The 21,515-nt window shown below is 42.4% G+C and overlaps 1 long non-coding RNA gene across 2 annotated transcripts in view; it reads right to left on the bottom strand.

The window, feature by feature from the left end:
• Positions 1–21,515, bottom strand: part of LOC112669537 (uncharacterized) — a 43,382-nt gene that overhangs the window by 15,247 nt on the left and 6,620 nt on the right. For both annotated transcript variants that reach the window (XR_007405904.1, XR_003142339.3), the window contains exons 2-3: positions 9,999–10,041; positions 8,921–9,063 (exon numbers count right to left, since the gene is read on the bottom strand). This is a non-coding gene — a long non-coding RNA (uncharacterized LOC112669537). The remainder of the gene's footprint in view (positions 1–8,920; positions 9,064–9,998; positions 10,042–21,515) is intronic.

A 21,515-nucleotide genomic window follows, 5' to 3' on the forward strand; every position in this document is an offset into this window, starting at 1 on the left:
AGGCAGAGACACAGGCAGAGGGAGAAGCAGGCTCCATGCACCGGGAGCCTGACGTGGGATTCGATCCCGGATCTCCAGGATCGCGCCCTGGGCCAAAGGCAGGTGCCAAACCGCTGCGCCACCCAGGGATCCCTGGATGTATCATTTAAAAGGACATTTTCTATAAGCCTATGTGAGAAATTATAATTCTTGATATTTTTCTAACAACATTATCATAAGCCAGAATTATTTTTGTATACAACAACAACAAAATATATGTTGAAAGGGCTGGCTTTCTAGGGTTCAATCAATCAGCAAATGGTGCATTCTTTTTATGTGCAGTTAGCAAGAAGCAATACATAAGGAGAATGTAAGAAACTGTCTCCAAAAGCTTGAGATCCAACTTAAGAGAGAAGCTTACACTCCTAAAAAGAAAGATTAGTCAATTTCAAAGACATGGATAAGACCAATAAGAGAGATTTTCTTTTATTCATTCATTCATTCATTCATTCAAAATATTTACTAAGTGAAACTATATTCAGTGGTAGGGACAAAATGGAAATAATTACATGAGTAGCATGCTCTGTGCCCTCCAGAAACTCAACCTAGCAAGTGAGATGGACACATAGGGTAATGATCACAGCTCAATGCAGTCAGAATGAAAAACAGAACTACTAGGTACAGTTGAAGGAATCACTGAGTTGATTAGAGAAGTCTTCATGGAGGGAGCTATTTGCTTGGGTCTTGAGAACATGTATGATTTTTCCAGTTGGAAGATAGGAGGCACAGATATTCCTGCCTTGAAAAACTGTATGTGCAAAGTAGAAGAGGGTGAGCCACCTCACAGAGTTCAGGAGGCTGAAGGAGGCTCTGGAGAGGGTGGAATGGGACAGGGTCAGATGCTTGAGGGTGGGGGAGGTGGAAGCAGATCCCCACACACAAGGAAGATACTTCAACCTTCAGTGGAGGGTAGCATGATCAGATTCGTATTTTTGAGACTTACTCCAGTGGTAAGAGCAACTATCTACTTGAAAAAGGGCAAAACTGCAAACAGCAAAACCATTTAGGAGTCTATAGGAAGTGTCTATCTACAACAACATGATGAAGATGAATAAAGATGGCCCCCAAGGAGTTTGGGTAGGTAGCAGGTATGAGAATTATATAGAGGTAGACCCATATATGAATAGCCTCCACTAGGAATCCACCCAATTGCTCCAACAGCATCTATTCATCAAATATTTGCTGAGTTCCTCCAATATGTCAGGTGCTAGGTACTAGCTGCTAGTACTCAAGATACAAAACTCAGAACACCAGACAGCAGTCTCTGCCCTAGTGGAGTTCAGGCCAAATAGGGGTTACATAGATAATTAGATAATCACACAAACAAAAATAAAGTTGTGAGCAGGGTGGGCAAAAATGGGTGAAGGGGATCAAAAGGTACAAACTTCCAGTAATAAAATAAATCATGAGGATGTCATGTATAGCACTGGGACTATAGTTCACAATACTGCGTTGCATATTTGAAAGTGGCTAAATGTATCTTAAAAGGTCTTATCACAAGAAAAAAAAAGCTGTAACTGTGTGGGGACAATAGTAAGTAGACTTATCATGGTGACCATTTCACAATACATACAATGTTGAATCATGATGTTGTGCACCTACAACCAAAATAATGTTATATGTCAGTTGTACCTCAATTTGAATGAATGAATGAATGAGTGGATGAGTAGACTGTGACCACAGCTACAAAGGAAAGTACTAGGGATTATGAAGTTTGTAAGAAGGGGGTTGATTTTTACCTTTCCAGAAACATCAGGAAATGTATTCCCAAAGATGCAACATTGAAGTGAGATGGAGGGTAAGGAGGATTGTCTAGTAAACGGACATGCTGAACAAGGGTGAAGCATGAGCAAGTTCATAGCATGTGTGAGAGGTGAGGAAGAGCTGATCTCCCAGGTCTGAGTCGGCCACCCCTCCCTTTTATCCCAACTACAGTAAACAAAACTCTTGAGGACAAGATCTTTATACCATCTAGCATCTGGGGCTCCTTGGAACCAGGAAAGGAAACAAGCAATGGCTACTTCAAACAGGTGCATCAAACAACTGCACTCTCCCATCATCTCTTGGTCTTCCTCCAAATTCTGTCCATTTTTCTTGTACCTGTTGGGGTGTCACCTCCTCTGTGAAGCATTCCTGACTACTCTAGCCTGTGCATGAGGAAGCAGAGAGCACTCAGCTGGCTGATCAGTCTCGGATATGGGCTGTCTGATAACAACATTCATACACCGTCTTCTTTGACAAGACAGCAATGGTCAGAATTATGTCACATTTGTTCTTTGGCCACCAACCAACTGCTTTATTTTTTACCTCATAAAATTTAGGCTTATCAATTTATAATTAAACTATAGACAACATAGAAAAGTGCACACATGTTAGATTTGGAAGGCAAATAATATATTTACCAGATTTTTTCCTTTTTTTAAAGTTTCTCATTCCAACATTATCTCTGTGTATGTTCTACAGAAGTGTAGCATGGTTGTCCTTGAAACTTGGGAGCTCGATCTTGTAAATGAAAAATGAATCTTCAGGCTAAGGATATAAAAACCTCAGGTAGGCCTTCCAAATTGGTGTGGGAGTTTCAGGGTTTGGAGGCATTCCAATCTAAGCACAGAGAAACATTTATCATGCACTGCCCAAGTTCATCTTCACTGCCGTGTTAATATGAAATGTTCAGCAGTTATTTTGGTTGAGTTAGATTTATTACTACTTTTAATTTAAAAGAAAACAATCAAACAGAAGAGGGTCCTTTCTTCTCCCTCATCAAAACATTGGTATTCCAGAGACAGAGTGGTTAACGATAGAGAAATCAGAGCTACATTCCATTAGCTGGAAGGCAAGCTAGTCCTCATCACGTGAGGAATTATGGGGAGATATTTCTCTTCATATGTGGACATAACATTTTGAAACATTCAAAGCTGAGGGCAGGTGTCTTGCTAAAAGCGTTTGTAATTACTTATCTTCAGCTTGTAGGTCTTTGAGTCTGCTCCATCCCCAGCCCCGGCCACTATGGTTAGTCAGAAGCTGCTTGGAGATGCCTCTTGATGAAAGCTTCATATGGGTTTCATTTTGCTGACCACTCATCAAGTATTCATAGGGCAATAAAAGACTTGTTTACATAGCCAAAAAAAAGAAAGACTTTTGAAGGCACAACAAAATTGTTGTGCCTGTTTCCAAATACAACCAAAGATAAAATTAGATGCTACCCAAAAAAGCATGTGTGTGCAAACTTTTACCAACTTTAGGGTAATCATAACTGTAATTTAACTGAAGATAGAGTTGGCCCAGTGCATGTGTCATGAAAAATCTATACTCTTCAGTACTTTGTGTTCTTAATGACATTTTCTGCTTTGAAAGTCTTCTGACCGTAACAATCTAGAAACCCATCGGTCATTCCTTACACGATGTTACAAACAAGACCTTATTTTCTGGCAAGATGTCAAAGGGCCTGGCCAAACATCTACTTTCTCCAAGTACAATTGATAGTGGATGACAATGTCCAGCTCTTCCCTAAATTCTGACAACTATGTAACAACAAATAAAAAACATTCCAATGATTTACTGTTTTAATTCTACATTGTTGTGTTCTGTGTTTCTTTAAGAAAGGTGCAAGTGTATGTATGAGATCGTGAAACACTGTGGTTACCATGGTAATTATCTGTGTTTAGAGAGCATGTGGAGTAAAGGTCCATGTCGTAGTTGAAGAAGAGTGCCTGTTAACGATGGCTTTTCACGAGCCTAAATCATGTTAAGTCCCCAGTTTCAAAGAAATGTTAAAAAAAAAAATGTAAGCTTTTATCTGGAAAAGCCATAAGTGCCAAAATGTGTTTTGTTCCAGGGACGCTACTTTCTTTCCTCCCAGTGGTTAGATCATATCTGAAGACTGAAGTTAGGACCCAGAGGGCTATTATACCAGGGGAAGAGGGGATTTTCTGATCACTGAGCTTTCCTGGCTGATTTATGTGGGGACCCTTTTGCTCCCTGGCTTCCCACAACCTGGTCTGCAGCCCCTGTAAAGTTCCTGGGTAAATCCCAGGTAACAGGTCTATAAGACAAAGTCAAGTCCAGTCACCTGGAGGCTGGCATCTAAATAGACTGTAGGGATGCCTGGGTGGCTCAGTTGGTTAAGCATCTGCCTTCAGCTCAGTTCATGATCCCAGGGGTCCTGGGATCCAGTCCTGAATCAGGCTCCTGTCTCCCTCTCCGTCTGCCCATTCTTTCTCCCTCACACCCTCTCTCTCTCTCAAATAAATAAATGAAATACTTTTTTAAAAAAAAATTTGAAAAAAAAAAACAGAATTTAGCAGCAGTTCAACATAATGCTGCCGTCATAAACATGAGCACGTTGACTGATGATGATGACCTCTCTCAGGTCTGCAAAAACAAAGAGCCTAATAACTAACAAAAAAGGAAAGGAGGAAGGAAGGAAGGAAGGAAGGAAGGAAGGAAGGAAGGAAGGAAGGAAGGAAGGAAGGAAGGAAGGAAGGGAAGGGAAGGGAAGGGAAGGGAAGGGAAGGGAAGGGAAGGGAAGGGAAGGGAAGGGAAGGGAAGGGAAGGGAAGGGAAGGGAAGGGAACAACTTGATTCAAAAATGGACATACAAATGGCCAATGATCACATATGAAAAGATACTCAGCATCACTAGTCATTAGGAAAATGCAAATTAAAAGCACAATGAGAAAGTACCTCGGCACACCCTCACATGGCTTATTAAAGAAAAAACAAACACAGAAAACAAAACATTGGTGAACATATGGAGAAATTGGAATCCTTGTGAATTACTGGAGAGAATGTAAAATGGTGGAGCTTAGTAATGGGTGCATAATAATGGAACTACCATATCCCAAAAATCTCACTTCTACATCTACAGCTACATGAAATGAAGGCAGGGATTTGAGCAGATACTTGTACACCCATGTTCATAGCAGCACTACTCACAAAAGCCAACTGGTGGAAGCAACCCAAGTGCCTATCTACCGGTGAATGAGTAAACAAAATGTGGCATATACATAAAAACAGAATTTACATACAATGGAATTGAGCCTTAAAAAGGAAAGAAATCTTCTCACATTCTAAACATAGATTAACCTTAAGGACACTATGCTAAGTAAAACCAGCCAGTCACAAAAGGACAAATGCTGTCTGATTCCACTTACATGAGATCCCTAGAATAGTCAAATTTATAGAAACTTTCTGGTAGAATGGTGGTTGCCAGTTGCTGGAGGCAGGAAGGGGTAGTGAATGGGAAACTATTATCAATGGAGGTGGAGTTTCAGTTTGGGAAGAGGAAAGAGTTCTGGAAATGGAGAGAGGTGATGGCCTCACATCAGGGTGAATGTGCTTCATGCCCCTGAACTGTACAATTAAAAATGGTTAAAATACTAAGTTTCACATTATGTACATTTTACCACAATAAAACAAACAGACAAAGGGGCCTGTCCTGCCAGAGGAACTTGGGGTGAACCATGTCTGCGCTGCATTATTACTAACACAGCAACTGAACAGCCAGCACTGCTAAAGTTGTTCTGTTCTGGAACTAGGTGACCTAAAAATAAAATAGTGACTTTCCCCACACATGGTTTTCACGAAAAATACTCAAAGCAAAAAATTTTTCAGCCAAGTGATAGTCACAAAAAACTCATCCTCCAGGTTCCTCAGACCCCATTGCCAGTTAGACAACAATCGGTCGGGATTGTCCTGTAGGTCTGTCCCTAAAGAAACGCAGAAAGCATCAACATCATGCATGAGGCTCGGCTCCCAGGAAAGCCCATGCTGGGTAGCCTTTCCCCTCTCGCCTTCCTGAGGCTTCGGCAGATGTTTTCAGAGAGTTATTTCTAAATATTTCTAAGCTTGTGACAATGAAGATCACAAATTAATTTTGGAATATATACTCACTCAAAGAAGAGGAATAAAGGAATAGCAGAAGCCTTCCTTAGAAAATAAACATTGGCTCACAGGTCTGCAAGTTAGGAGAAATTTGTATACTACTAATCAAAGTCAAACCATGAGTTTAGAGCAAACTGGATATGTACTGACTTTTGGGGAAGGAGTGCGGAGAAGGGGTGGCATGGAGATTTACAGGATGTGAAAGAATGGAATGTTGTTATAAGCAGATTAGTTTGAATTATTGGCCCAAAGGCTCAGGAAACTCTAAAAAGATGCAAAATAATCAGGAAGCAGTGATAATGGTAAACTGAGAATGGAGGGAGATGCCTATTTTGTGGATTTGTGCAGGCTTTAAAATATTTGAAAATATAAAAGTACAAATTAACTAGGACACAAGTGTAAATAATTATATTATTATAATTAGCTTACTAATAAGTTTTTTGACCAACTGATATAAATTCTGCCACAGATTATATATAAATAAGCCATACCTATGTGTTCTATAAATGCACATATTTATTGATTCTGCCGCATGTTCCAAACAGGTGAGTCACAGGAGCAGGTTTGCTAACCTGGAACACAGGTTGTGAATCCCATCTCCATGGTGACATAGCCTGTCCTTGTCTACTCACTGATCACAGGAAAGCCATGGGCCAGACCCTATTGAAAGGCAAGCAGAGCGGACTCTGAACCGTATTCAGCACATGGTACTTAGAGAATCTGCTCAATAATAACCCAGGATCAGATTCACAATGAAAATGCCAGCTTCTCATAAGCAATTTGGAGCAAGAGTAGGAGAACAGTTGCAGGTATAATGCAAGCAGTTCATGCTGTCTGAAGTTAAAATTATATAGGATGACACTTCACCTACTTAAAAGAATCCTAAGAATTTAGGGGTTATTCATACAAGGTAAACTTATTTCTACAGATGGCAACAGGGTTGATTCCTTTTAGTGGAACTAAATAATGCCCCCAAGAGAGTGTGTTTCCTTCACATAGGGGAGTCCTTAACTACTAAAAGGATTTTACTCATTCTGGCTCAATTCCAGGATAAGAATTCGACCTCTAATTGTCAGGAGATCCATCTTTAAGAAACATGTTATCATGTATCAATCCTCTATCACCATGGTCTTCATGCCACCAAGGCTCGCTTTACAAATATTTATTTTAGAGGTTGGAAAAAGTCCACACCACATTTGGTAGTAGTTTTATTTCACTTACTTCAAAAAGAATAGTCAACTGTGTGATTCATTGCAACTTTCTTTGTTGAGTTGCTCTCTTAGAACGCTATAGAATTGAACTAGACAGATCTTTTTAAGACGAAGGTTCTTTGTAAATACAATCTCTTTGGAATCAAAGCATATTTAAGCCTCAGCCTGTATTGAAGAGAAAGATCTTTTCAAAAAGAGTGAGGGGAAGTTGGGCTTTTTTGTGGGCTTTTTTTTCTCATCGGGTAAAAGAGTAAGACAGCATATGGTATATAGTGGGTGGTTGTTCTAAACATAACATGGATGTTCAACCCAAAATGGTTTATCGCTTTCCGTACATGGAACCAGCAGCTAAAATTGATCAGTGACTTCTTTTACAGCTGAAGTTAGAAGGAAAAAGTTCAACATCCTGGTATTCCCCCAAAGCAATGTTTACCAATTAACCTTTGCTCTCAACACCACTTCATAAAACAGCATCTTCTGATCATTAATAACGATAGCTGCTCTGCACTTAGGATGTGCCAGGCACTGTGCTAAGTGCTTCATCCGCATGATATCTTTTAACCCTCAGACCATCCCTATGAAATAAGAAATATGGTCTCTATTGGACTGAGGAGGAAACCAAAGACCAGACCATTTATAACTTACTAACATCACATGGTTATTAAGACTGAGTCTGAATAGCAAATCCCAGGCTTCTAGCCACTGCCAAGTTTACCTCTCCAAAATGCAGTACTGGCTTTTTCCTCCATCCTTAGAAAGAAAGCCAGCTGAGTTGGCCCATTATTAAGATTTTTTCCACAGTAGAATTCAGCACGTGAATCATACGATGGACCAGCTTTTCCAGCCATTAATTGAATGTAAACGCTTTCTAATGGTGAGTCTCACATGTTACTCCTGGAGCACTGGTTAAAACGTAGGTTCTGGTCCAACATGTCTAGGGCAGGTCCCAAGACTGCATTTCCAAGAAGCTCCTAGGAGATGCTAAAGCTACTGGCCTGTGTCTACACTTGAGGAGCAAGAATGGGCCAAGCACAGGAAATCAGCCCATTAGACTCTAAAAGGGAATCTTAAACACCAGAACAAGTTAGAATATCCAGTAAGGCACAGAAGATATAGTTCAATACTTCAGGAAAACTCTCAAATGGCACCCAATCCCCCAATGCCACCTCCACTTCTGCCCCTAACTCCCCTAACTCCACCTCACCCCCTAGAGATGAGGAGCAGTGGTCCCAGAAAGCAGAGAGCCATGCAGTAGTCATTTGCTCTCAGACTGGTTTGGAGCCAAATCTGAATGAGTATTTAGACTGTGGATTTATGATTTTCACAACCTGTACAAAAGTAGTACGTTAATTAAATAAATTCTGACTCCACCATATAAGAACTAGATAGCCAATCACATTGTAAAATACTTTAAAAGATATCCAGAGTAAGTGGAAAGAGGAATATGAAAAAATATATATTATGAAGAAATATTAGAATGAACTGCACCAAAATTTTGATGGCAGTTACCAAGGGTTAGGGTTTTAAGATAGTTTCATTTCTTTTGCTTATCTATATGTTGTAAATCTTTTACAATTAATTTGTCTTATTTTTGGAATAAGAAGGAAAATCATTTTTTACTGTATATTTTTAAAGATTACTTTGAATCCATAATGATTCTTAGCAATGGTCAGATGACCAGATGTTGTGAGCCCTCCAATGTAGGCAATAGAAAGCAAACAGAGCCATTTATAAAATATTCTTGCCAAAAATTATGAGGCTAAACCTAATTAATTATCTATAACTAACCTCCATATACAGGAAATACAGTAGGTAGAAGACCAACTCCAATGACTGAACAAGGAAACCAATGGTTGAATGCAGAACGTGGACGTTCTATAGAACAAATGACTCAGCTTCTGCGACAATTACATGAAGGGAAGTGGTCTGCTCTGTATTAAAAGGAACACAAGAGACATTATAAATAAGTGCAATTGTGATATATTGATGGAGTTTTATGGGCTGACTGCTTGTGTCCTCTGTCCCAAATCTGTATGTTGAATCCCAAATCCCTAGTGTGATAGTAGGGGAAGGTGGAGTCTTTGGGAGGTAATTAGATGTAGATGAAGTCTTGAGGGTGGGGCCCCCATGAGGGAATTAGTGCCCTTATAAGGAGAAAAAAAAAAAGAAGAAGAAGAGACCAGAGCCCTCTCTCTGCCACATTAAGTACACAACAAGAAGACAGATTGCTGTCTGCAAGCCAGGAAGAGGTCTCTGGTACCAGATATCAAATTTGTCAGCACAATGATCTTGGACTTCTCTGCCTCCAGAACCATGAGAAATAATTTTCTTTTGTTTAAGCCACCCTGTCTACGGCATTTTGTTACAGCAGCCCTAACTAACGACGACACGCAGTCTCCACTGAACAAACCAAGTGCAAGAAAATATTTTTGAGACAATCAAGAAAATACGGTTATGCAAATACTACTCATTTTAGGTGTGCAAATGCCTTTGTGATTACAAAGGAAAATGTCTATACTTTTAAGAGATGTGTTCTGAGTTACATAGGAATAAAGTGAAATGATGGTACAGATTTTTTTTAAAGGTCTCAACAAAAATTTTATAAATGGATATTCTAGGTTAAGCAGCAAGTGTCAAACTGGGGCAGATATATAAGTGTTCACCAGGCCCTTTATTGCCTCTACGTTAGTGTATTTGAAATTTTTCACAATATGATATTCTAATGGGCTTCTAATCTTTCTACACTCAAGTAAAATACTACAGCAAACCAGGACACAAAGCCACCTGAAAGACACAGACTCTTTTTAAACTGGAGAAGGCATCCTCTATGCAAATTGAACTTCCAAATATTTCACATTAAACTTACGTGAATAATCAGGATAGTTGTAAGGATGCGTGCGTTTCAGGAGCTGTGAAGAAAGAAAAAGAACATTGTAATGAAGCTGTATAGATATTGGTAAAGGCTGGCCTCTGAATCCAGCAAAAATTTGCCTGAATTATCAGAAATACAGAGAAAATAATGAGGATAGTAATCAGCACATATAGTGCTTAATGGCTTAAATAGTATTTTCAGGTACATCATTTTATTATGTCTTCTTTTAATCTCCTTCGATTTTAAGATGTAAAGATGATCTTCCACCTATGATAGAGATTTCAGCTATGAAAAACATAATAGAGGGATCATTCATTCGATGAGTAATTACTACAGGCCAGGCCCTGTGCTTGGGATATAAGAGAGATAGATATGCTCTCCAGCTTTGTTGGCCTAGCACTGGCAACCAGAGATTTTTTTCCACTCGGTATCTCTAAAATGTAAATCTGACTCTATCCTTCCCCAGATTAAAAACCATCGATTCACAACAACCAAAAGAGAGAGGCAGGCCAGTTATAAAAGGACAAATGCTATATGATCCCACTTACAGGTTCCTAGAGTCATCAACTTACAGACAGGAGTAGAGTGCTGGGTGCCAGGGACTGGGGGAGGGGGAGTGGGAATTACCTTTTAATGAGAACAGAGTTTCCGTTTGGGAAGACAAAAAGGTTCTGGAGATGGACGGTAGTGAGGGTAGCAAAACAATGTGAATGTACTTCATGCCACTGAATTATACACAAAAATACTAAAAATGATGGGGCGCCTGGCATTGGTTAAGCATCTGACTCTTGATGTTGGCTAAGGTCGTGACCTCATGCATCCCTGAGATGCGGCCCCAGATTGGCTCTGCTCTCAGAGGGGACTGTGCTTGAGATTCCCACCCTCTGCACCCCCCAGCACACACACTCTCTCTCTCTCTCTTTCTTTCTAAAATAAATAAATAAATATATTTTAAAATGCTAAAAATAGTTAAATTTTGTGTTATGTATATTTTACCACAACAACAAAATTCCTTCTAGAACTTTCACCTAGAAAGGAATCCTAAGTGCCTTAAAAATGCAAACGCACGGCCCAGCCCCTACCCATTCTTCCAAGCTCTCTGTTCAGAAGTCACACGAAACAATTTGCAGTTTCCAGAATATGCCATGCTCACTCACTCCTCCATAGGAGGTTTGCACACAGACCTTATCTTCCTGCCAGGAGTGTATTTTTCTTCCTGGGCAAGGGTCTAGCATGGCGCTGCAGAACAACGCTGTGGCATGGCACTCCCTACACCAACCCCCTCCTCTGCCACTTACTGGCTGCGCATGTTTCCTTACCATTCAATCCTCAGTTTGCTAGTCTGCAGAATGGGCATAATACACCAGCGGGCTATTATGAAAGATTAAATGAATTCGCACATGCAAAGCACTTGAGAGTTGTGCCTAGCACACCATCAATCCTTAACAAAAAGTCACTTCCTACCCTGGGAATGTCTTCTGATCCTGCAGAAGCCATGCCTATGATGGGATCAAGCCTGTGAAGCCACCCATGTCTCACCTCAAGAAGAGTGGGGCACTCCTCCCTCTGCACTCCTAGGTGGAAATATATTTATAAAAAAAACAAATAGTGTCATTATTTGCTTAAACCTGTGACTCTCTTATTGAACTGGGAGGGGCTGTATTATGTCTCCTCCCTAAGTTCCACGTGGCATCCTGGGCAGGCACACGCCTCACAAGTCTCTGGCCCGCAGGCCACCTTGTGGAGAGCATTCCCACGCGGGGTACAGGGTTGAAGGAGATGCCCCCAAGGCCCAGGAGCCTGAGTTTTCCTCCACCCACACCCAGCATCTACAGCTGACCCGTGCGTGTCTGCAGTGGGGCGGGAAAGGAAGGCACACACTTCCAAGGGCCATGCTTCCCTCTGCCTGAAGCGCAGCCCATCCCACCCGTTAAAAAGGCACCACTGCATCTTTAAAAAATCAGGTATTTTTGGTTCCAGACACAAGTGGGAGTTACAGCTACCAGTCCTCGAGGAGGTACCGACTGAGCACGTGCTTCGGGCCAGGCCTTGAGGATATGGTGGCAACGAGCCCCTGGGGGTCCCACCTGCCGCGGAGCTGGTGTGCAGCTCAGCCCTGCCCGTCAAGGGCTCTCCCGTTCTTGCCTATAAAGCACGTTCTGCGTGTGTACAGCCCACACAGAACCAGGGGCGGGGAGCTCAGCTACTGAGCACATCCTCCAATCACTCGAACGGAGGAGTCGCTCTAATAACAAGGTTCTCGTGGACCAATTGTGCATGTAAAAGGATCCCCGTTTCCAGCTTCTCACAAAGAGGCTTGGGTTTTGTTTTTATTGTTGTTGTTGGTTTGTTTTGTTTTGCTTTTCTGGCTTAAACCTCTAGTTCTGACATTACCTTGAACTACAGGTAGAGCTAACATTTCCATCTATTCCCCTCACCCCCAACCCCACAGGATATGTTAAGCCTCAGGAAGAATGCCTTAGTAAACATCGTGTTCTGTTTAAACATGTTAATAATTGTCGAATTTGGTTTGGGGGAATGTTTTATTACAATGGCTGGTAACAGGAAGGTCTCCAGCTGTCAGATCACCTCACGTGCTTCGTACAGAGAAAAGTCTAGGTGTCCCAAGGGTGGTCCAGTACACCTCTGTGGATTAACAGTCTAAATAGGGGGAGAGAGGGGAGAAGGGAAAGGAGAGAGAGCAAAGTTCATGAGAGAACAAAGAAGAGAGAATTTTCCATTCATGACGTAGTGGCACCTATTTATTCCCGCGCTCTGTTGGTCGCAAATCCTGCAGATCTCGACAAAAGGCAGAGTCTACGTGAGCAGAGCCTGCTGGGGACCTGAGATCCTGTCTTTGCAACACACTCCCACGTGGTACCGGTGCTGCAGCTCAGAAGAGTAGGGCCTCCCTCGGAACAGCAAGGGTCTGCAGTGGGCACAACTCTCCAGGTACATTAGTAAGCACTGAATCTTTCATCCTTTTAGAAAAGTAATAATCAACTTCAACTGATTATTTTTTGGTTTTGAAGAACTTTGGGGAAAATATTTTAGACCTCTGTTTCCTCAACCACAGCCGTACTGAGGCTATCTAAAGTAGGGCGCAGGCCTTAAATCTCAAGGGAGCCACTTAATGAAAGACGAGAATACGGACTTGGCAACAGGTGCAAGCGTGCTACCGGAAGAAAGAAGTTGGGTTCTGTGCTCAAATTAAGGAAGAAACACTTTTCCTTCCATTCACACCTCGAAAGCTTCTCCCCGTGTTCTCCATTTAGACCACAGAGGGTGCTCACCGTGAGAATAAGGATGGCCCTGGCCCTCATTTCCTAAACTAGATGAACACCTTCAAGCTAGAAGTTAAACCTCTGCTGTGTTTCACAGCCCCTGGAAAAGTCTTCCCGTCAAGAAGATTCCTGTTATAAATATTTTTATTAAATAACGAACATTCTTCACTTAACTGTATATAAATCTGAATTGTCCCAAGCTGAGTTGGATGATCTTGAATGAAAAACCACTCTTATTTTTCCCATCAAATACTCAAGACCTTTTGACTCTCTCAAAGCTAAGATTCTACTAATCCAGACATTACATTCTTCCAAGAATTTGGCTGGTGTTCCTTGAACACTGGAGCCTTCCACGGCCTGGCCTTCATTTCAGCCTCCGCCCCACTAAAATATTACCCAAACCAAAGGTGAATGATAGCAGAAGAGCATTTCCCCCTCTGTGAGGAAATGAAATGACCGCAGTGCTGGGGGTAGTCACATCCACACGTGGCAGGTGCTGGGCAGGAACTGCGCCCCTGCACCCCACACCTGCTGGTGAGCAAGCATATAAAGGTGCCAAAAGAAACACAATGGCTTTTGCACCGGACCACTTCCTGATCCAATGTCACGGACACAAGTCCCCAAGTCTGATTCCGACCCTCGCACTCCAATCCCCTGATGCATCCTTTGCACGGCGGGTCTCCCAGAGCCCGGAGTGTTCAAGCGGGCTCCCCAGTGCAGTGGCCGCGAGATTGGGGGGCCTAGCCAGGCACACAGCAGGGAGAATAGCACGGCCCCCAAGGCTTTCACACGGCTAATTAGCCCTGGAGCCACATGTCTATTGTTCTCCTGCCTTCGCAGGCAGGAACCTGATGCCAAACTGCTTAGCCCACCAGGCAGAGCACACACATTCCAGAAATCTGGGCCGCCTGCCAAAGCCGCCCCGCCTGCAAGTCCCCACCCCCTGAAACCCAAAGCTGGGGACCAGTAGGCCGAGCCCTGGCGCTGCCCGGAGGGACCCGCTCCGGTTACGGACCCGCCGCAGCGCCAGCAGGCCTGGAAACCCAAACCCGCGCCTCTTGAATTGCACCGGGCCACACGGAGCCTGCTCGGTGCCCGCGCCAGGTGGCTTTGTCGCCTTCACCTTTTGACTTACTTCTGTGGTTTCCCGAGCCTTAGCCCTGAAAAGAAAAGAAAACACGCTGGGCCACTTTTATCAGTCGTTTGGTTATGTTGTCAAGCAGTCAAAGTTTGCCTTTGGGTTTGCCGAGGGGGGGGTGCTCTTTTTCCTCGCATTTGACAATTGTTCCAAGACCTGACCCCCTCCTGCAGGCAGCATTGACCTCTCCGTTGTGTCTCTTGGGGGGACGTGGGGTTGGGGGGGACAAGTTCCAGTTACTTGTAAATCTCGCCCAGTCTCACTCTGGGAAAGCACACCCCAGTACAGCTCTGCATCACGGCCGGAGGGCCCAGGCACCCCTGAGCTCGGCATCAAGGAAAAGGAGGGACTAGACGGATTTAAAAATGAGTTACTTCTCCAGGGTTTCCAAAGCTTGTCTTTTCCTACGTCTGGCAACACTGGCCTCCCGTCTCTCTCTCTCTCTCTCTCTCTCTCTCTCTCTCTCTCTCTCGGCTCTCCTTGGGTTTCAATGAACCCAGATCTGATAGGAAGGGAATCTTCTAGATCCCATCTGTCCTTCACCTTTTAAGGTTTTCTCGCCCCCCCCCCCCAAACTCACTGCCCCTCTGCATCTGCACAGCAGCACTGGCCTTGTCCAACGTTCCTCCTCCCTTCTGCCCCTACTTTTCCTTCCACTTTTCCCACATTCCTCCCTTCGCTCACAACAGAACCAGAGTCATCCTTCCTGTTCCCAGCCTTTGCTCCTTTGACTTCTATTTTGGCGAAATAATTCCTCCCTGGCATCCCTGTGCACTATCTCCACCACCAGTCAAGGATCACCTCAAGTATGGCTCCTCTGGAAAGCCTGTTGTGATTCTATCCTACTCCCAACTGTTCTCTCCTTCTTCTGAACTTCTCCAACACTTTTCTAGACTTGTCTTCAGAAGCAAGCATAAAATTCCCTTTGTTGCAGCATTTGTCCTACTTGAAATCATAGATTGCCTTGCTCATTTTTTATGCTTTAAGGAGTCTATCATTACATCCTGCACAAGAAATAGTTAAACTGAATAGCACTGTATGGCTCCTGCTATTTATTCTAAAATATGGAAGCTGGTGATGAGGTCCCCAGTGCCATTTTGGTCTCTGTTTGACTTCCCACCCCTGCCCAGGAATGATCCAGGGAGCTGAAAGGAAGAAAGAGTAAAATAACAATGAAACGAAAACAAGTAACTGTTCACAGCAGGAGTGCTGGAAAAGCTAAGCACCCCAAGAAAGCTTAAACTGGGTAAGGCCCTCTCACCCCTGATCCTGGAACACAGGCCTATGCACACTTGGTTCTGCTGTCCTTCTCCTCATGAGGAACAAAACCAAATGTAAGTCACGTTTTAGAGAACGTGTCATGAAGGCAACTAAACCAAAACCATGTCACAGAGGCTTGTTGTAGGCACGATTTTAACACTCTGTAATTTCCTTTTCATAGACCCAAATATTCTCCCCAGAATTGAGATCATTCTGAAGGCAAGGTCTCTCCCCCTTGCCCACAAATAGTGGTATAATTGATACTTTCTACTCTTGGGGCAGGGCAGTATTGAACAAACATGGGAAGGGCAGAAACGGCCTCCCCCTAGAAACAACTTCATAGCCTGGAATTACAGGAATTTTCTCAGGCTAATTTTTAGATATCATCTAAGCTTGGTTGATACTGCCATTAAACTCTTACATGGAAATGAAAAAGCTTTTTTTTTAGTGGTCATTTTTTTATTTATTTAAAAGGCTAAAAATGAATATTTTTTTATTTTCAAAATAATACTTTCAAATAATTTGAGTAGAAAAAAAATGAACAAACTACCTTTCAGATGCACTTGTAAAGTGCAAATATAGCTAAAAATATAAAATATTCTATCTCAGTCAAGCTCTAGGCATGCTTTTCCCTTGGTGAGGTGATAGGAACAGAGAGTAATGAAATGAGTTGAATAAAACCAAGAGGGTAAAGAGAGCATCAAATGGTCCTTTTAGCGTCAAACCGTCTCTCTTTGAAAATGTTTTCCACTCCACAAATGCACTTGTATATTCCAAATCCATTTCAAGTATAAGCAGACATTTCAGTCTCTTGCCTGCCAACTCTCTGGCTTCTTCAACTCACTGTGGAAAACACTTGACATCTGCAAGTAACAGACAGCATGACATCCATTTACTTCGAGGTCAAAGGTGAAACATATTTGTCATTAAAGTCCTCAGCAAACCCATAGAGCAGTGGTTTTTTTTTTGTTTTGTTTTGTTTTTGTTTTTTAAATGGGACATCAAATATTTTAATATGGTCAGAGGCACAAACAAGAGAACAGATGTTAATGTCTGGTGATGTCAGTACCACAATATTTTTTTCTCTAAACTTTGTTCTTTCTCCTTTTGCATAATCAGTTTCTGAACATATTCAAAAGCCTTTGAGGACAACAGAAAAAGTAATAATTCATTGTGGATCAGTGTCAAAAAGCAGATCCAATGGAAGACACAAACCACATTTTAAATACTTTTCCCTTCCCCTGGGTACCTGGGAGGCTCAGTTGGTTAAGCGTCCAACTCTTGATTTCAGCTCAGGTCATGATCTCAGGGTCATGTGATTGAACCCTGTATCAGACTCTGTGCTCAGCATTAATCCATTCTCCCTGTACCTGCTCAGCACAGAGTCTGCTTGAAATTCTCTCTCTTCCTCTGCCTCTGCCCCACTGCACATGCACATGGGGTCTCTCTAAAATAAATAAACACGCCTTTTAATAAATAAATAAATAAATAAATAAATAAATAAATAAATAAATCGTTTTCCCTTCCTTTTTTTCCTTATTTTGTGGGAGGCTCCTTCCAATTTTTTTTAATGGTCCCAAATATCACCTGTACTTCTTTTTAGGAAGTAATACTTTTTTTCTCCCCTAAAAATGGAACAAAACAAACAAAAAAAAAACCTTTAAGAATACACTATTGGAGTTTTGAGGTCTTTCTCTGTCCCTAGAATCAACTGTGGTGACTCTGCAGGCTTCCCCCTGCCCCTGACCAAAGAAGGTCAACTGCCTGGTCTAGACAGTTGGGCTGGTGACAGTGTTCTGGTTTCACAACCTTGAGAATATATTCAAAACCATTGAGTTACACACTTTAAAATGTGAATTATATCTCAATAAACTGATATCTACTTTGAAGGTAAAAAAATCTCCGATAAATATTCCAGTTTTTCAAATCTCTCATGCTATCTAGACCAGGACACGCATGAGCTACTGGCCCCTGCGCACAGCTCTGACCACACCTTCTACTATCATTCTCTCTCTCTTTACTTTCCAGCTGTTCTCAAGTCCCTCTATAAATCTCCTCTTTCTCTATAGCTCACCACTACCACCACATCGTTCCCCTCCTGGAAAATTTTCTAAATGAATAATCAAAAAGACCCTTTCTCAGTGCAACTAGCCTATCTTACTCATTCTCCCCCAATTCTCCACCATCTTATCTGCAAGGGTTAAACAATCTTCTAGCTCTAAACAACTGCCCTTTCTGCCCAGTCTTCACTCAAATTGAGCTGCTACTCTTGATCCCATGCTTCTAGTCTTCCATGGGGAAAACTGCTCCCTTACCAGTCTAACCCACTGCCACACATCTGCACTCTCCCCTCATTCACCTGGAAATCCCTACAGAATCCGTTACCAGGAAGTCCAAGTTTCCCAGCCCTGTTCTGACCAAGTACAGGGAGAATGGATTAATGCACAGGAGAATACATCCATCCAACCACAGGCTATCTCACTCTGAAGACATAATGAGAGCCCCTCACTCCTGCCTGTTCTCAGTGAACTAGCTTATATCCACTGGAATGTAGGGGCAGAGAGACCTTTCTGTCGTACCTTTCTGTCCAGGACCTAGAACAGTGTCTATACATAGTAGTCTCTCCATAAATATTTTGTTGAATAATTAGACAGGTGCACAGGAAATAAGTCTTCTCTTTCCAAGGACACTGGTGTATTTTGCTTCTGTTCCTTTCTGTGCAACGGGTGAATCTCTGTGCCAACTTGGCTATTCCTTTCCAACCCGTAAACCCTTCAACAAATCAGTTTGTCTACCTTTTCTTTCCTTTTTGGAAATGTTGCATGTTTTATGACACTAATAGATAGCTGAGAGACTAAAACCATAATTATAAGCCTACTCTTTGTTTTCTATTGAAAACAGCAACTCAATGCTCAAAAACACCTTTGTTCCATTTTTTAACTGGTTCTAGACTCTGATTCCAAAGAGTCAGTGGTTAAACTCTTCATAAGCACTCTCAAACCCCATAAGTTAGACTAGTCCCCCAATATATAGCAAAGTTGCAGCCTTTGGTAGGACCATTGGACTGACAGTGTTCATCCATTCCCTCTTCCCCCAGGAATGAGTACCGACAGCCCCTCCTGCCCCAGAGGTGGGGGGGAGGAGGGGGAGTCGTGTCTTTATCTCTTCCAAAGAGGAGCTATCTGACTCTAAGCTTTTCATTTCCCATCTCTGGACCTCAGTTCCTCTGCATAAGAACAGAACTTTAATCTAGATCAGGAGTCTAAAGACTACCACCCAGGGCAAAATCCAGGCCATCACCTGTTTTTATAAATAAAATCTTATTGGAAAACAGCCATGCCCACTCATTTACATGTTGTTTATGTCTGTTTTCATACTTCAGTGGCAGAGCTGCATAATTGCAAAGCCTAAAATATTTTCTATCTGGCCTTTAACAGAAAATTTTTACTGATCCCGATCTAGATCATCTCTTCTACGTCCTTTCAGCCTGATATTCCATAAGCTGAAACCTCAGACAGATTTTTATTTTCTATTTCCTAGCTCATGTCAGAAGTTACCTCATGGGCTCTCAAGGAAGTGACTAGAAAATCTTCCAGTCTCCAAACCAATGTAATATTTTTCTTATTTAGATCAAGTCCCTGTGACTCTTTCCATTAGACCATTAATTTTAGCAATCTTTACTGAAAAATCAATATCTGCAAGGGTCGTTGTGAAAATCCAGAGGCCAAAGGCAGAAATAAAATTGATCATGGGACATCCTGCTGCAGAAGGATGTAAAGCAAGTGGAGAATGAGATGTTCCTCAAAAGAAGGAAAATGGAGGCTAGAAGATAGAGCTCCATATCTGGGAAGGCCACAGCGTCCTGTGCACCCCAAGTACTACAAGAATAAAAGAGAAAACTGACTAAAATAAAAGAGTTTTTTAAAATAGAATTTTTTTTTAAAAACTGAGAAAGAAGAGTGGCATATCTAGGAGGTGGACTAAACAGCTAAGGCTTGCTTGGAGGGAAAGGTGGAAGAAGTGTAACTTTATCACTAGCAAGGGAGAAGCCAAGGGTTGGGCTATCAGCACTCCGTGTAGTAGCCAGCCCAGTGGCACCTGATGGGCTCTTATCCCCAGGGCTGGAAACTGCCAGCATCCAGGGATTGGCACTGCACACTTTAAACAAGGCATTTTTATTTGTTTGTTGAAAATTTAGGAAATTTGTTGAAGCCACAGGGTACTCACTTTAAATATACAGGCTATTCTTTGAAATATTGAATAGTCATTCAAAAGTTTTGAACACTTATTATGTGTCAATGATAGAATTGAGAGGTTTGAGGGTTTTTGGTTTTTTTTTTTATTTATGGTTTTAGTTGAAATATAGTTGGCACACAATGTTACATTAGCTTTAGGGGCACGACATAGTGATTTGATGAATTTATACATTGTGCTATGCTCACCACAAGTACAGCTCCCATCTATCTATCACCATACAACACTATTACAGTACCACTGACTATATTCCTTACACCAAGCAAGGTATTGAAAGGAGCCTGGTGACTCACAGCAATCTGAAACTGAGATACTGAATGGGACCATTAGTTTTCTTCTAGTAAGAAAACCAGTGGTCTCTTACTGAGCTCTCCTCTGTGATGAAGCTGAGGTGTGAGTTAGGGCAATAAGAAGGGTGTCTACTGGGGATCCCTGGGTGGCGCAGTGGTTTGGCGCCTGCCTTTGGCCCAGGGCACAATCCTGGAGACCCGGGATCGAATCCCACGTAGGGTTCCTGGTGCATGGAGCCTGCTTCTCCCTCTGCCTGTGTCTCTGCCTCTCTCTCTCTCTCTCTCTGTGACTATCATAAATAAATAAAGAAAAAATATATATAAAAAAAGAAGGGTGTCTACTTTCACAGGGGTTTGGCCTCCAGACCCTTCACCAGGCTCTTCTGTAAGGACACATCCTGCACATGCACTTGCTATGGCTCTGTGCCTGGACAGGTACCCCTACACAGGTACCCATGGTAAAGGGTCAGAGGATGGGACAAAGGAGAAACAAAAAGAGAATGTGGGCAGGAGAATGTGGGATCATAGGCACAGCCTCAGAAGATGGTAACACCCCCTTTAGGTTGGCTAGGGAAGGGAGCAATTCAAGAAGCAAGAGGCTGCCCAGAGACAGGGCAAGCATCTCCCAGTCCTCCCATCCTCACCTCTACCACCCAGGACTAATAGTTGCTGGACAAAGCAAGAAATAAGGGGTTTGGAGCATTCAAGACAGGTATATAGCTACCAAATTAATTTTAGCAATGATAAAACCTATTGTCATTAAGAGAAAAAAAGAAGTGATACATATGCTCACTATATATGTTCAAGTTTCTAGGTGCTTTTAATATTTTAAGTGGAAGTAAATGTAATCTTTGCCTGAATATTTTTTTAATATTTTATTTATTTATTCATGAAAGACACGGAGAAAGAGGCAGAGACATAGGCAGAGGGAGAAGCAGGCTTCCCTCAGGGAGCTCTATGTGGGAGTCAATCTCAGGACCCCAGGATCATGTCCTGAGCCAAAAGTAGACGCTCTACCACTAAGCCACCCAGGCATCCCTGCCTGAATATTTTCATCAGTAAAAAACATAAGAAATCTCTATCACCTAAATAAATATTTAGGGCAGCCCGGGTGGCTCAGCGGTTTAGCGCCACCTTCAGCCCCGGGGCCTGATCCTGGAGACCTGGGATCGAGTCCCACCTTGGGCTCCCTGAGTGGAGCCTGCTTCTCCCTCCGCCTGTGTCTCTGCCTCTCTGTCTCTGTCTCTGTCTCTGTCTCTCATGAATAAATAAATAAATCTATAAA

Source organism: Canis lupus, chromosome 25 (assembly GCF_003254725.2).
Source record: "Canis lupus dingo isolate Sandy chromosome 25, ASM325472v2, whole genome shotgun sequence".
Lineage (NCBI taxonomy): Eukaryota > Metazoa > Chordata > Mammalia > Carnivora > Canidae > Canis > Canis lupus.